This window comes from Calonectris borealis, chromosome 12, assembly GCF_964195595.1.
Source record: "Calonectris borealis chromosome 12, bCalBor7.hap1.2, whole genome shotgun sequence".
NCBI lineage: Eukaryota > Metazoa > Chordata > Aves > Procellariiformes > Procellariidae > Calonectris > Calonectris borealis.
Window position 1 is genome coordinate 6727289 of NC_134323.1, and position 14021 is coordinate 6741309.

Sequence of the window (14021 nt, forward strand, 5' to 3'; positions counted from 1 at the left end):
TTTGAATCTAACAACATGGTTTCTGGCCAGAAAAAGCTACAATTATTTTTAAAAATGTCACCTCATTCACATTCAATGATCACAGAAAATGGAAACATTTTAAGGAGTAATTGTAAACATCTGCTAAAGAAAAAACGAAAACATGACTAAGACAGAAATGAGCTGCCAACATAAAGTATTGTGTGAACAGATCCACCGGAAAAACACCATTTCTGTGGATGGGTTCTACTTGGGATGTGAAAAAATTGATGATTGTAAAAAAGATTAGAATCCACCTAAAAACATTTTACTTTAAGTCAGTCTGGCTGTCTACTCAAATATCAAGGAATGTGGCTACACTCGCATTTCTGCAGCAGCTTCGGCCCCTGCTGCTTCTCCTGCGTTGTTCCAACAGAAGCGTTTGCACAGTAACAGTGAACGGGACTCAAACTAATCTAACAGTTTTTTTCTTTCTTTTTCAGCTGGGTTATTTTTCAACTGGATCAGTTAAGAAAAAGTCAATGGCAGTGCAACTGGTGATGACAGCTCATACAGGAATGCTGCTAGATTTCTAACCATTGCCTCAAAATACTGATTTCAAACTGCAGTGCTGTAATGACGACATAAATGAAGGTAAATCAGATCCTTCTGTTTCTTAGAAAGCGTTCTCCCAATCTGAGGGCAAGAAACAAGCGGAAGGCATCAATAGATCTACACCTCAGCACAGCGTTTAAAGTTGTTGAGCGGCTTGCAGGACACAGGGCTGCTTTGTAAGATCTGTTGACTCCAGCACAGAGAAACAGAATCACTGAGTTAACACAGAAGAGAAAGTAAAGGTGTGAATTACCCAATTTTCCAGCTATAAGTGTGCCAGTTAAAGATGTTTCCATGAACAGCTCACACCACTGATTGTAGAGATACACCACCACGTGTCCTCTGGCACAAGCGATCATGTGCTCCTTTTCTAAAGCACTGCAGGCAGCCTGGGTTTGCTCAAGTCATCTTTTCTTAATGCCAAACGTCACATCTATAAGCAGCTGTTCCGATTGAAAATGTTTTATCACCATCCATTGGTAGAAGCTTGCAACTCCCCCAGTTCTGCTGGCTGACCAGTTCATTTGAATTATTCCTAATCTGTCCCTTTCTGTAATTGGGGAAAATCAGACAGATTACCTGCGGCTGTGGGCAGAGAGTCTGCTGACTGTCCAGTCTCCAGTCAAACAGCTGATACTTAGTCTTTCCTCCCCCCCCCCCCCTTCTTTTTGTTCTTTTTTTTTTTTTTTTTTTTGAACTGGATTAATCGGCTGCTTGAATTCACTGCATTGCCATAGGAATGTCTGCCCTTCTGCAGCACAGGGGCAGCACTGGGGAAACACGTACCTGCTGGCAAGGTGGTTCTTTGCTCCAGTGGCAATGCCAGTTTGAGTACAAGGCAAACCATCAACTAAAAAAACCAGGCCCACAATCTTCAGAGTTGACCAGAATTGAGAATGTGAAAAGGAACTTCCAGGAAATGGGAGTTCTAGGAGAAGACTCTTAGAGACCTTGCTGATTAGGTCTCTAAAAACACCTCTGAAATTATAACAACAAAGTAGCTTGATGTCCATGACGACTTATAGTTCATACTCGGGCTATGTGCTGGTTATATTGCTAAGTTATAGGAGCTTGGAGCCCTGAAGAAAGATTGTGATCGTGGAGGGTGGGTGGTATTTAATGTTATGTTTATCATGTGCTCTTAAATCTCAAAATATGTATATAGGTGGTGGTCGGGGACATATATTTTTGCTGCTGGGTGTCTAGAAATTAGGTATGTGGAGGACTCTGAGCAGGTTGCCTTCATTTGGGTGTCAGTTGAGGCTGTGCTCTGGAAATATAGCAGGAAGCCCAATTTACTTAAACTCCTGAGCAATCAAAGCCAAATACTCATGAAAAATATCTTTCTAAGGGATTTCCTTGGAATATGGCACAGGATTTCAGAAGATCTGTGATAAGTATTTTTGAAGATCTTAAAATCTATGAAATATTGAATGTGTACTTTCAAACTGCATTTTTTTGGTAGTTTGGTAATAGAGAATTGGCTGCTGGTTTTAGCCTGTGGCCAGGAAGACAGTAACGGCAGTTATATAATAAATCAGCAAAGAACCAGCTTTTGACATTCTCATAATGAACTGCAAGCAAGCTAGTATTTCCTGAGAAAGTTATTCCATTCTTTTTATCTAGGTTGAAGAACCCAAAACGAAACCTATTTCCCAGCTCTGGAATCCCCACTATTGATACAAGATGATTTTGCATAAAGAATACAGGTAAAAATAACATTTTTGCTTACCTTGAAGGAAATAAGAACTTCCAGAGGTGTCTTAAGACTGGTAAATCTTATTAAACTGGGATAATTATCCTGAATACTTGTAGATAATGGGAAAAGAAATGGGGTTCAAACCTACCATTTTAATTAATTACCAGCCCTCGAGGTTCATGGTGTGCTGCCTTCATTAAAGCCATAGGTCACAAGCCACAGGTTCCATGATACGTTAAGCCTGGCTTTAGGCTCCTATTACTGGATCAAAATGGTGCAATGAAATGACGCAAAGTGTTGAAGTGGACTAAAGCCACCCCATTGGTTCAAAATTTGTTTAAAAAAATTCTGACTTTTTACTTGCAGGCTTTATGCGTGACTAGAAACCATCTTTCCAACATCTAATTTTAATCCTGTTTAAGTATCACTCATCATTTTTATCATAGAATGAAAACAGTAGGGCTGGCAAAAAATACATATGCGGTATGCTTTGGCTGTTTTTATAGAGTTGCCATTGTAAGCCTATGACTAAGAAATACTGATCATACATACTGAGGAAGTATTGATCATAACAGATCTGTTATTAACAGTCATGGAACCACAGCTGTCTAACGATGTAAGTCTTTATTTTTCTGCTGAGTCAACTATACCAGTCTAAAACTTGGTCCACTGCTCTGTCTCCTCCTGATATATTTGATTATTCTACGTAAAATACCAGAAACTAGAAAAAGAAAGCATAAGCTAGTTTAAAGAAAAATGACTAGTTAAATAAAAGTTGAATCTCTCAGTGCTCTTTTGTGTTTCTCCATTGTTTCTCCACTTTGAGCTCTGCTCTTATCAGATGGAAACCAGAAGAATGTTGGTTTTAATTGCTGATTGTAAATGTGACAGCTTGTACTTTCAGCAGTGGTATTTGTTAGTTTTAGGGAACGGAGATACAGAGATGTTAGAGGGCAAAATAAGATACCTGTATTCCTACATGGACTTCAGTGGGAGTCCCAGAAACTGCCTGAGGGTACAACCTTTTTATTTTCTAATCATTAAATTTATCTGAGTTTTATGAGCCAACTACTTTTTTTTTTGGTTAAACCAAAGTTAATCTGGAATAACTTTGTGTGCATCGGTGGTATTTTTCAGATATACACTAGCCCAATTAATGTGGAATTGTGCCTGCTGGACAGAGTTGTTACTAGGGCATCGCCACCTTTTAGAGACAGTTTAGGAATTCAGCTCAGTAAAAGACACAGTGCAGATATTATACTGACTTCATACACAGACACTTTGCTTAAAATACACAAAATTAATGAGATGGAAAATTTTTTCTTCATGATGCACTTTTTTCCAGTAGGAGGGAAAAAAACTAGAATGTGATTGATGAGTCAGAAGGATATCAGTCTTTGTTACTGGCTCAAAAAGCTTGGAAATAGGAAAAGTGACAGCAGAATACCACCTTTTTATTTTCAGTACTGCAACATACTTCATATCTGAAGGTACAGACTTTGGTTTTCCTTTTACTGTCTTGGTTCATCTGCATTGGACGGCAAAACAGATTAATTCAACTAAGTAGCATTAGTATGGCTTTTCAGCATAACTAGCATAGCGTCTCCTTTATGCTAACGGACTCTTCTACCAGTTTCAATGGGCAGTTTTAGTTCATGGGAGGAGAAGGGGTTGAGCACAGTTTTCTAGCCTGATCTCTTTACAGCAGTGCTAAAATCCTGCATTTGGACACTAACATCACCGCAACAGCGAGTGTGAAAGTCTTTCCGTCAGGCAAGCCCTGCCAGCGCAAGGCTGAGCGGGGCACCTCGGTGTCTTCCCGAGGGTTCTCCTGCTGCACACGGGGCTCCCAAGGTTTCTAATGCTCCTGCTATTCATATTCAGCCTTAGCATAAACATGACATCGATATTAACGGCATGAACACGTCGCTCTGTTTTTGCTTTAGAAAAACTGGGTAAAGGATAATGACATTTCATACACAAAGCTGACATCCAGAGTCTGTATAAAGACCCAAAAAGTCTCCCCAGGTTCACTTAGGAACAAGATTAGGACTAGAGTTTGACTCTTCATCCTGATGATGCGGAGCTGTTTGTTTGGGGTTTAGTTTTGGTTTGTTTTGGTTGGGTTTTTTTTTTTTTGAACAGTTAACTTTAAGGGGAAATAATTATAAAAGGTCTACATGTTTACTTTTAAACACAGCATTTTTTCCACTCTGCCCCAAGTCTGACATTTTAATGACCTGCTTTGCCTTGGTTTTTACTGGCAGCATATATTGAAGGGGTATTTTATGTACAGTTTTAACATTTGAACAACACAGCTCCGTGTTCTGTCACTCTTTTATGTTGTGGAAAATGTCTTTTAAGTTTTTATTTCTTTTAATTGCTTACTAATTTGAGGGCATTTTTGCAAATGTCTTTAGAAACTTTCAGATTTATCATTGGTAAGGGTTATTAATTTAAGAAGAGCAAGCAAAGTAAAGGCTGCATATATTTTCACTCAAATTACTATCCTAAATGACTCCATGGGGGGTTTCTTATAGGGGTCACTGAAAGGCAGAAAGGAATGTTTTTACTTCTTTGCTTTGTCACAAAAATTAGGTTACAAGGGCTATAAATGCAGGTAATACTTTTTATTACTAGATTTTCCTCTGTAATGAATATAACATTTCTTCTTTTCATATAACGATACCCACTGAATGTCTTAGTACTTAGCATGTTTACTCTTACCTTTAACAAGGGTCTAAAGTAATTCCCCATTAAAAGGCTTGCAAGCAATCTGAAGGCAAGAAAGAAACCCTGTATGGCAGGATTGCTGCTGGAAGTGGAAGATTGAAGGGGGACACTGTCGCGCCCGCTGCCAACAAGCTCATCAATAACACCAACCCTTGAGTAGGTGAGGCAGCGAGAAGTAAAAACTAAAACTGGAGAAGTCGCAAGTCTGAATCAGAAAGACCAGAAAATTTTGCAATGCAAAATACAAAATTGGTCGCATATTTTCCCGCTATAAAACACATTGCTCTGTGCCAGTCTGCCAGAATCCGCATTTACACGATTCTCTAGTTCCACAAAAGACTTAGTCTCGCTATTGCTTTGAGATTTGGGCCACATTGTTAAACTGGGATAAGCAGCTCCACCCCAGCGAGGCTGCGCTCTTTAACAGCTGATCCAGCGAGCATGCTACAGTTGTTCGGTGTGACTAGGCTCACAGGGCTCTCTCTTCAGGGGATTACACCTCCTTCCCAGCTTCGCTCTTCAAGAGGGCATTAATATTCTCTGAAAGGCGGCCACTCATCTGTAGCTCTCTAAGGCCGATCTACTTTGATCTTAGCCTCAGAAATAGAATGATGAGGGATAAGAGTTCAAAGTATAAGAAGAAACTCAATATGCAAAGAATGTACCACATCTTAATAAGTAATGAGAATTCCCTCCATTTGTTGCTGTTGTAAGGAAAAATAGTTTAATATCTTTATGGGATTAGGACTCCACAGTACTTTGCTAATGAGTGGCCAGAGCTATTAAGATTTTCCTTATGTCTCCAGATAGGCTGGCAAACAAACACCAATAAACAATGGCAAGTCTAAGACTGGCTATTAAGATTTTGATCTGGCAAGTATTTTATTAATGTGGCTAACGTGTTATTTTGATTGTAGGCCCAATAGAGCAAATATATAACACAGAATTTCAATCTTTTCCTTACAAGCAACTTGAGGATTAAGGAAATTACCAGTAATGAATGGCAGCTTTTTAACAAAGTTTATCAGAAATGACCCCAGATTGTGAAGTGTTTGCTATTCAAGCAGCCGTAGATGGACAGGAGATTCAGAAAATTACCAGTGAGGCCACAATTCCTTGTTTTTTACCGATTTGCTCAGAACTGAGGAGATATCCTTCACATGAACACTTAGCCTGCATAGCAATGACAAATACCAGCAAATTTAGCTTTCATAAGTGTATTTGAGAAAGATTAGCACACACCATTCAGTTCAAGTTTTCGTTTTTAGGTTAGCTGCCTTTCATATTAATCAGCTTTGTTTTTTTCAGGGCTGCCTTTTCTGTGTGAGAGCAGTGGGTGAATGCCATGTTTAATAACCCCTTACACCGACTAATTCCTTTTTCCAGCAATTGTGTGGTTTCCAAAAAAATTAAATTTGTATAATTGGAAGAAGAAATGTAGAAATGAACGTTGTTTGCCCTTAACGTGCTAGAGAAGCTTATATTTCAAGGAGTCACGTAGCCCTTTCAGGACTGTTTACTGTTCCTCAAATTCCTTTCTATTTATTTTTCCAAGTCCTATAAGTATAGTAGGATTTAAGGTCAGCACAAGATACTTTTTCACTTGATCAGCTCAGATGTTAATTGTCACAATGAAGTATAGCATTCTAAGGAGAGTGAGATATTTCACATGCAAATTCTGATTTTTTGAGTGTGATGGCAGGAATTACTAGCAAGGTTTTTCATAAGGTCAGTGTCGAAACCTTGTTTCCTTATTCACTTTTCATGACTGATAAACAGCCATGCCATCTCTCTCTCACGTCAATCCAACTACCTAGAAACAGGTTACTAAATTCTCTGCTTTACAGACAGCCAGCGATTTCATTTTCCTTTCAGAAAATGTTTGAGAAGTATCAGTAACTTGTACAATAGAGGCCAAGCATGAAAAACTTGTCAGTCAAGAGAACGTCACCCCATAAATGTCCCTAACAGCTCTTTCCTCTTTTCTCATTCGAAAGGAGAGTAGCCTTAATTAATTTATTGGTCGGCATCTGTTTAACAGGCATATGCGTGATGGGTTTTTGAACACACCTGGTCTGTTTTTTAATGTAACTTCCAAAAAGATTTTGATCTTATTTTTAGCTTTAACCTTATAAAAATGTAACAGCACAAAGAATTCTTACAGTGACTAAACTCTTTTTTTTTTTTTTTATTTAAATCCCAGTTTCAAAGGAATTTAGCTATGACCTGGATTTTAATTTTCTTGGGGATTTTACTAATGCTTGAGGGGGGAAATCTGGTACATTTTCAGCATATTAAATACCTGTTTGTGTCAAAGTAGTCATTAGATTTCTAATTCATTTGATTACAGTACAGTGATACAGCAAGGAGTATGTCTGGATATTTATCATCTTTAGCTATCTGGATATTTATCATCTTTAGCTATGCTACCATTAGAATATGATTTCTTTGTTTTCATTATTGGGGCATGCTACAGTAAATGCACCTAAATATTGCTCGATTTTGAAACCACTTAATTATCCTGTCATTGGTGCAACATTATTCAATTTTACATTAAAATTGTTTTCCTGGAGACCTAAGCTAGATTCAAATAAACTGTTCATTTTTGGCAACCAGGAAGAAATGGAGTCCTTGTAAAAATCAGACTTTGGAGTGAGGAAGTTGGCGATTTTTTTCATTAGTTTCATAGGGCTCATTGTTCCTATTCTGGAAACTTTATAGCTGCAATCACCTACGGCTAGAATCTGATTTTTACTGAGGTGCTATAATAATTATACTAAGTACTTTCTGTTTGTCACTGACAAACAGCAATCCTTGAATGTCACTTAAGGAAAATAGAAACTTTTATATTGTGGGTTAGTTTCCAAAACTTCATGGTTTGAGTTCTCAGGAATAAGTGCGAGCTTTTCATTAAATAAAACCAAACCAAACAAAAAAAAACTATGCTAGGTTTTGCATATAACCAGGAAATCTCTCAAACTCTTGCACATATTCACAGAGATGTTCAGGGCAGAGGGGAGCAATATGTGAAAAAGAACAAGAACTTGCAGAAACTTTGAGTTCCTTAAATAAAATATTTTGCTAAGAAACTTAAATATGACTTACTGAGAACTGAAGGTTGACAAGTTTAACTAAATACTGTAATAGCAAAACAAACAAACAAAAACCTTTCAGTTCACTTGTGGATTAGCAGTTAATACTCTGAAATCCACAAGCTACAGCTATCTGTGCTGTTATAATCCAAAAGAAGAACTCTACATTTTGTGTTTTTCAAAGGAAGATCTTAATCACCTCTTTGTAAGCCACCAAACCCCTTATTAAAAGTCTGGGCCCAATCCTCCCTTGAAAGAGTGGCCCCAGCAAACTGTGGTCTTTGATCCTAAATTGAGAACAACTCCTACTGAAGGTAACGGTATGTGATTAAGGACTGCAGAATTTGGGCCACTGACATTAGGGAGACTGGTTGCTGCCGTGAGTAAAGAGCAATTCCATGAGACTAAGGACCATTGTTGTGTGGTATCTGTATTCTTATTACTCTTCATTATTCATTCAGCTTAAATAAGATGAACAATATCACCTTGTTGTCAATATCAACATTAATCAGTGGAAACTAGAGTGACAAAGACTGCAGTGATTTTTTTATTAAAACTTATGTTTATAGCATAAATACTACGTAATGTAAAAACTATTAATGATACAGTTGCCAGTCTTGATCTTTGATATCATATTTTTTAAATAAGTTACTGACAATCTGAATCATTAAACTTAATTTTCTGTTAACATTAACTCGGTCCCACACACATACAGATTGTTCTTCTGTCGTACTAAATGTGTCCCAGGAAGCGCGTTCAGCCAGGGGACCTGGAGAGCTGGCACCAGCCGCCGGCTGGGGCCTGGCACAGGGTCCCATGTCCTCCCGTCGGGAGGGAAGGAAATAATGGAACATTCTCCCCCAATTCTTATGTGCAAATGAGGGCACATATAGTGTAACATTAACAGCTGGGCTGTTCAGTTAACTTCTACAATCAAACCAGAGTAAAAGTCTCTCTGCTAAATGGATTAGGATTTTCTCCATCCTTAGGGACTGGGGAGATCCCTCAGATGACCTGTAAGTTCCCTCTGTAAGAATGTAGGTAGAAGTACTGCCCCGCAAGCTTAGGGATGGTAGTTTTTCTGAGGTGGGGAGGATGTCTAAACTGGATCGGTTTGCTGCTTCTGTAACTTCAGATTACCTGCAAAACCAAGGCATTGTGACAGCTGTGATACTGAGGTACCAGAAACATCATTTAGGGATTTAAAAAAAAAGAAAAAAAAAAAACAAACAAACAAACGAAAAACACAAACAAAAAAAAAAACCAAAAAACCCACATTTAACTTGCTTAACCTGAACTTTGTAAAAGTCTTGCAGTGGTACATCGCTGATTTCAGATTTTTGCATTTGTCACAAATAGCAAATGTTGAAAGAACCTGGAGCTTAACAGCTTAGCTCTTTCCTTTGAGAGGAAATAGAATTAGAACCTGCATGTGCTTGGCTTTTACTTCATAATACATTTTATTATTAGAATTATAAATTAGGCCCCTGGGCACCCAAATACAGCACAACTGAAAACATAACTAACCAAGGTAAATTGATGCCTGCCCTAATATATTTTACCATCACAGAATATCAGAGATTGCCTCTCACTCAGCCCTCCACTCTTAAGTGGGTCTATTGGCACCAGTATTATACTGCACTAACTAGTCTAGGACTTGAATCTGAGCCACACTCTTGGCTTCCATCCGCTCATTGCAACTGGAGAGTCTTGTAGGTTTTTGACCGACTTTCACCTTCTGGAAGGCCAGCTGCGAGCGTGTTTATTCTCATTAGCTGTACAATAAGCCCTGAGCTTTTCAGTGCTAGTAATGCAAAAAAGAAGAGATTATCTTGTGTGGGTGTCGTTGCACACCTTTGCATGCTGGCATTTAGCAGTGTCATGATTCAGTGGTGCAGGAGTCAGTTTTTTGCTTAGCATTTTCCATAGGATCAGCAGTCAGAAAAGCTGTGAGTGATACAGTCCCGTTTCCTTGATATTATGCAGTTATCCAAATCTGTAAAAACGGGGGTAGTAACACTACCCCACCAACTTGTGCTTGATGACTATAATCATGAATGTTTCTGAGGAGAGACAGTTATTTGAATCAAATTGGTTGCCGCCTTTGTAACTTCAGTTTATCTTGTGAAAATACTGTCAGAATAATATATGCTTCCTTTATAACCAAGAAGTTCTACTCTTGATCGATAGGACTTACGTTTCATTTGTCAGGTTAATGAATTATTAGTCTTCCAGGTTTTTTTTAGTACATTTCATTCTCTTTTTATGCCGCAGACAGCCGTGACAAGGCTGAGGTGGAAAAGTAGCCTAAGCCCTGGTGCTAAATAGGGACCAGTACTCCTAGATCTCTCTGGGTGCTCCTTATGTAACTAAGGCGGAGGCACTTAGGCTAACGCCAACAACTGTAGCCAGAAGTGATGCTGGGAGAGTGCTCTAGTGCTTGGGCTTGACAGTTTGAGACAGTGATTAGACTGTCAGGGAACCCACCGTAGTCCTGATAGGAGGGTCCAGGGTATGGGAAACATAGCCTTTGCTAGCTGAAACGTTTCGACTGTATAGCAAAGAACCTTATGGACTTACGTTCTCAGAAGGTCAGCTAACGGGGCTTTAAAACCACAGTAGGGGACCCATCTCCCTGCATGTCAGGATTGTTGCTGCAGACCAAACCATGCAGCTCTTTGGGGCTCCAAAGAAACTGAAGTTCATAGGGGCCGGGATTTGGCTTTCCAGGTTGGGCTGCTATTCCAATTGTGTGCAGCAAGCTGTATACAACTAGAGAATAAAATCACCAGAAAATGCAACTGTGAGCTTTTCTGCCTACCAGTGACAACACTAAGTGCTTGGCATTGTCCCCTCAGGATTTTATCAAGCAAGTAATTTTTTTTTTTTTTTAATTTACTTTTACTTTGGGTGCATATGAGGAAAATGAAGATTTCACATTCAGTAGATCAGTTTTGTTCCATAAACATTAACTACGCGTGTTAAAGCTGTCCTAGGGCACACAGTAGTGTTTTCATCTTTTCTATAAATATTTGTAGTTGATCATGCATTACAATAGAGCATTCCTCTCTTTTGACTTTGCCCTGGTTTTTTTAGCTTGTTCATCTGATTTGCACAGAAGGGGGAAGAAGTTTTTATGGAAAAGATAAACTGCAGACTCAACTCTTTGTGTGGAGATGTGTGTGTGTTAGTAAAGTCTACTGGAAAGCTGTTTATGGATTTTAGTGAGAAAGCATTGTCTCCATTTTTATGGAGCTAACGAAATCTTTGGAGTTTTGTTTATCTGTATACAAAGTTCTGTGGAAAAAAATGTAAGTGGGAATGACAAGTAAACATAAGAAGTAAAAAGTTAGCTTAAGTTCTATTATTGTATTTTAAATGTCATCTTCATCTTCTTTCATTTCCTCTGTGAACACTTCCTCCAATTTTTGTATGCTACTATATTTCAAAACTTTTTGACCAATAAATGGAAGTCTTCTGATGTCATTCATACTTTAAATACTTTGCTGCTCTTGGTATCCAAAAGTGCCAGCAGCCTTAGGAGTGTGTTTCTGAGTGCCTTAAGCTTTTGGAATAGCCAGAAAAATTTTGTGAATCACAGAAAAAGATCATCCAGTCTCAGTGAAACAAAAGCTTAGTTGTGGGTTTAAGGATTAATATTTTCAAATTTCTTCTAGTATATGACTTTATACCATAATATTATTTCTGATTTTGTTCAAGTACTGCCTAAGCCAGCAGTCAGAGCACCCTAAACTATGCAGTTCCAAATCTGGACAGGCATTTTGGCAACATGTTGTCACTAGACCCTAAGTAGAAGCCTCCTGTTTGTTGACTAGTAAAACAACAGAAGTTCTTCAGTGGGGGGAAAAAAAAAAAAATTGTAATTATTTTTTAACTAGTAGCAGGTCTGCGTAAAAGCTTAAAATGATTTGACATTTGCATAGGTCCTTTGCATGATCCTAACTTCATGACAGGCTTTGCAAAATGACTTAAATGTGACATACAAAATACAGTAAAATTTCCCTGGGTTCCACCCTCTGTAAGTTTATGGCAATTTTACATCTGGATTCAGATCTTTAATCATTTAAATTGAGCTAAGCTCTCTGTATTTCTTAGATAAATACTATTGCATTTATTATGTGAAAAGCTTGTAGCTTTCAAAGAATTATTTTAGAAATAATCGTATGAAAACTTTAGTTATGTATGGAGAATGTACTGCTGTAGTTTTCTTTTTTTAAAGGAATAATTGAACATTACTGGTCTAGTATCACTGTCTTTTCATTTGTCTTTCATCACTATGCCTTTCAATACCATTCATCTATGGACTAATGCAATGCCCGCTGAAGTCAATAGAAGTCATTCAGTTGACATCAATGAACAATGAATCAGGCCCTTTAAAAAGAAGAAGAAACTAGAGTTTACAAGGGTTAAACAGAGCACTGAGGAAAAACACTCTGAGGCAGGAATTGTGACTTCTCCTGCGTCCGTACAGCACCTGGCACTTCGCTGCCATACAGAATAGCAACAAAATAAACTGATCGTCAGTCTCCGCTGGTAGCTCTGATAAGGGAAGGCAGTTTTGCCAGTCAACAGCTGAATTGTTTTTCTGTACAAAGCCTTAGTAGGTATCAATAATTGTAATACACAGTAAAAATCTGTTCAGATAGGTGTCATTGATGCAGATGTTGAAAATCTTTTATTTTATTTGCTTCTGCCCAGTCTTTTCAAAGAACTTATACTTTGCTATCAGTCTTTCTTTGTTCTGATTAAGTTGTAATCACTCAAAAGCAGATTCAGAAGCTCCCTCTCCTTCCTTCACAGAGACTGTGTTTGTTTTATACCCAAATGTGACATTGCACACTGGTGCAATCGAAAAGGCTGCAATGATCAATTGAGGGCCCAATCAAAGCCTAACAGATAGGCAGCCATTCGTCGCCGTTTGATATAAAAGGTGTTTTATTTCTCATCACTTTTTTGTCACTGAAAGAATGCTTCCTACGTGCAGATTAATTAAAGTGTAAACATTAAATATTGATTGATGCATTATCAGCATGGAGCAGTTGCCTCCACTCAGATTGATTCCTGCAGTGATTTATTGTCATATTTGTGGAGTCATTTCACTCGATAACAAAGAGAAATAGCCTGCTCCCTCTACCTTTCAGGCTCGCTTTCTGGCGCTTGCACTGCACCTCCTCATCCTCAGTGACTCCCATTCTTCACCTGCTGGAACTAACACGGCCTCACCATATTTTCAGGAGAAAAGTTTAGGGTTTTTTATTTTGGCATTTGCATGGCAAGTTTATAGTTCAGCAGGAAGCTCGCAGACCTGTGCTCTCAAATGGAACATCTCTGGTTAACGCTTTCACCCCCTGCCCCACACAGCTACTTTCCCTCACCCTGCGCAGGCACGACTCTGCAAGCACAGGTTCAAATCATTTGAATTAACTCACTGCCAACTTGACAGAAAGGTGAACTTTCAACAGAGTAACCTTGTTTAGGTCAGTTTTATGGCTAAATTATCCAATTAGTTACTCTGAGTAGGAGCACAGCCACACAATAGCCTATCAATTTAAAGAATTTCAGGTTTTTACTCTCGGTTTTGGACAAATGCATACAAGGGGCCTTCATTCAAGTCTTGCGGAGTATTTAAAGTAAAGCAAAGTTTTGTGAGACATTATTGAGCATCTGGATTAGAAAATCCTTTAAAAAAATTGTATTCGATGTCATGTATTTGTTCAAGATTGCTATATTCCCTCCTTCTCTGTGTTTGCACAGGGAGGATGGTCATTCAGCATGTTTACAGCCAGAAACTGCCTGTGCTGGCTGGATGTACCCTCGGTGACCCAATCAGCTACAAAAGAAAATTATTTGTGAAATTGCTTTGTTCTGCAGTAATCTTTTACATACATGGCTTTCATTTAACA

The 14021-nt window shown here is 38.5% G+C and overlaps 1 long non-coding RNA gene across 1 annotated transcript in view; it reads left to right on the forward strand.

Annotated features, from left to right (window-relative positions):
- The window catches only part of LOC142087012 (uncharacterized), a 286979-nt gene that overhangs the window by 261902 nt on the left and 11056 nt on the right, over nt 1-14021 (forward strand). The window contains exons 7-8 of the long non-coding RNA XR_012675292.1: nt 462-612; nt 2200-2282. This is a non-coding gene — a long non-coding RNA (uncharacterized LOC142087012). The remainder of the gene's footprint in view (nt 1-461; nt 613-2199; nt 2283-14021) is intronic.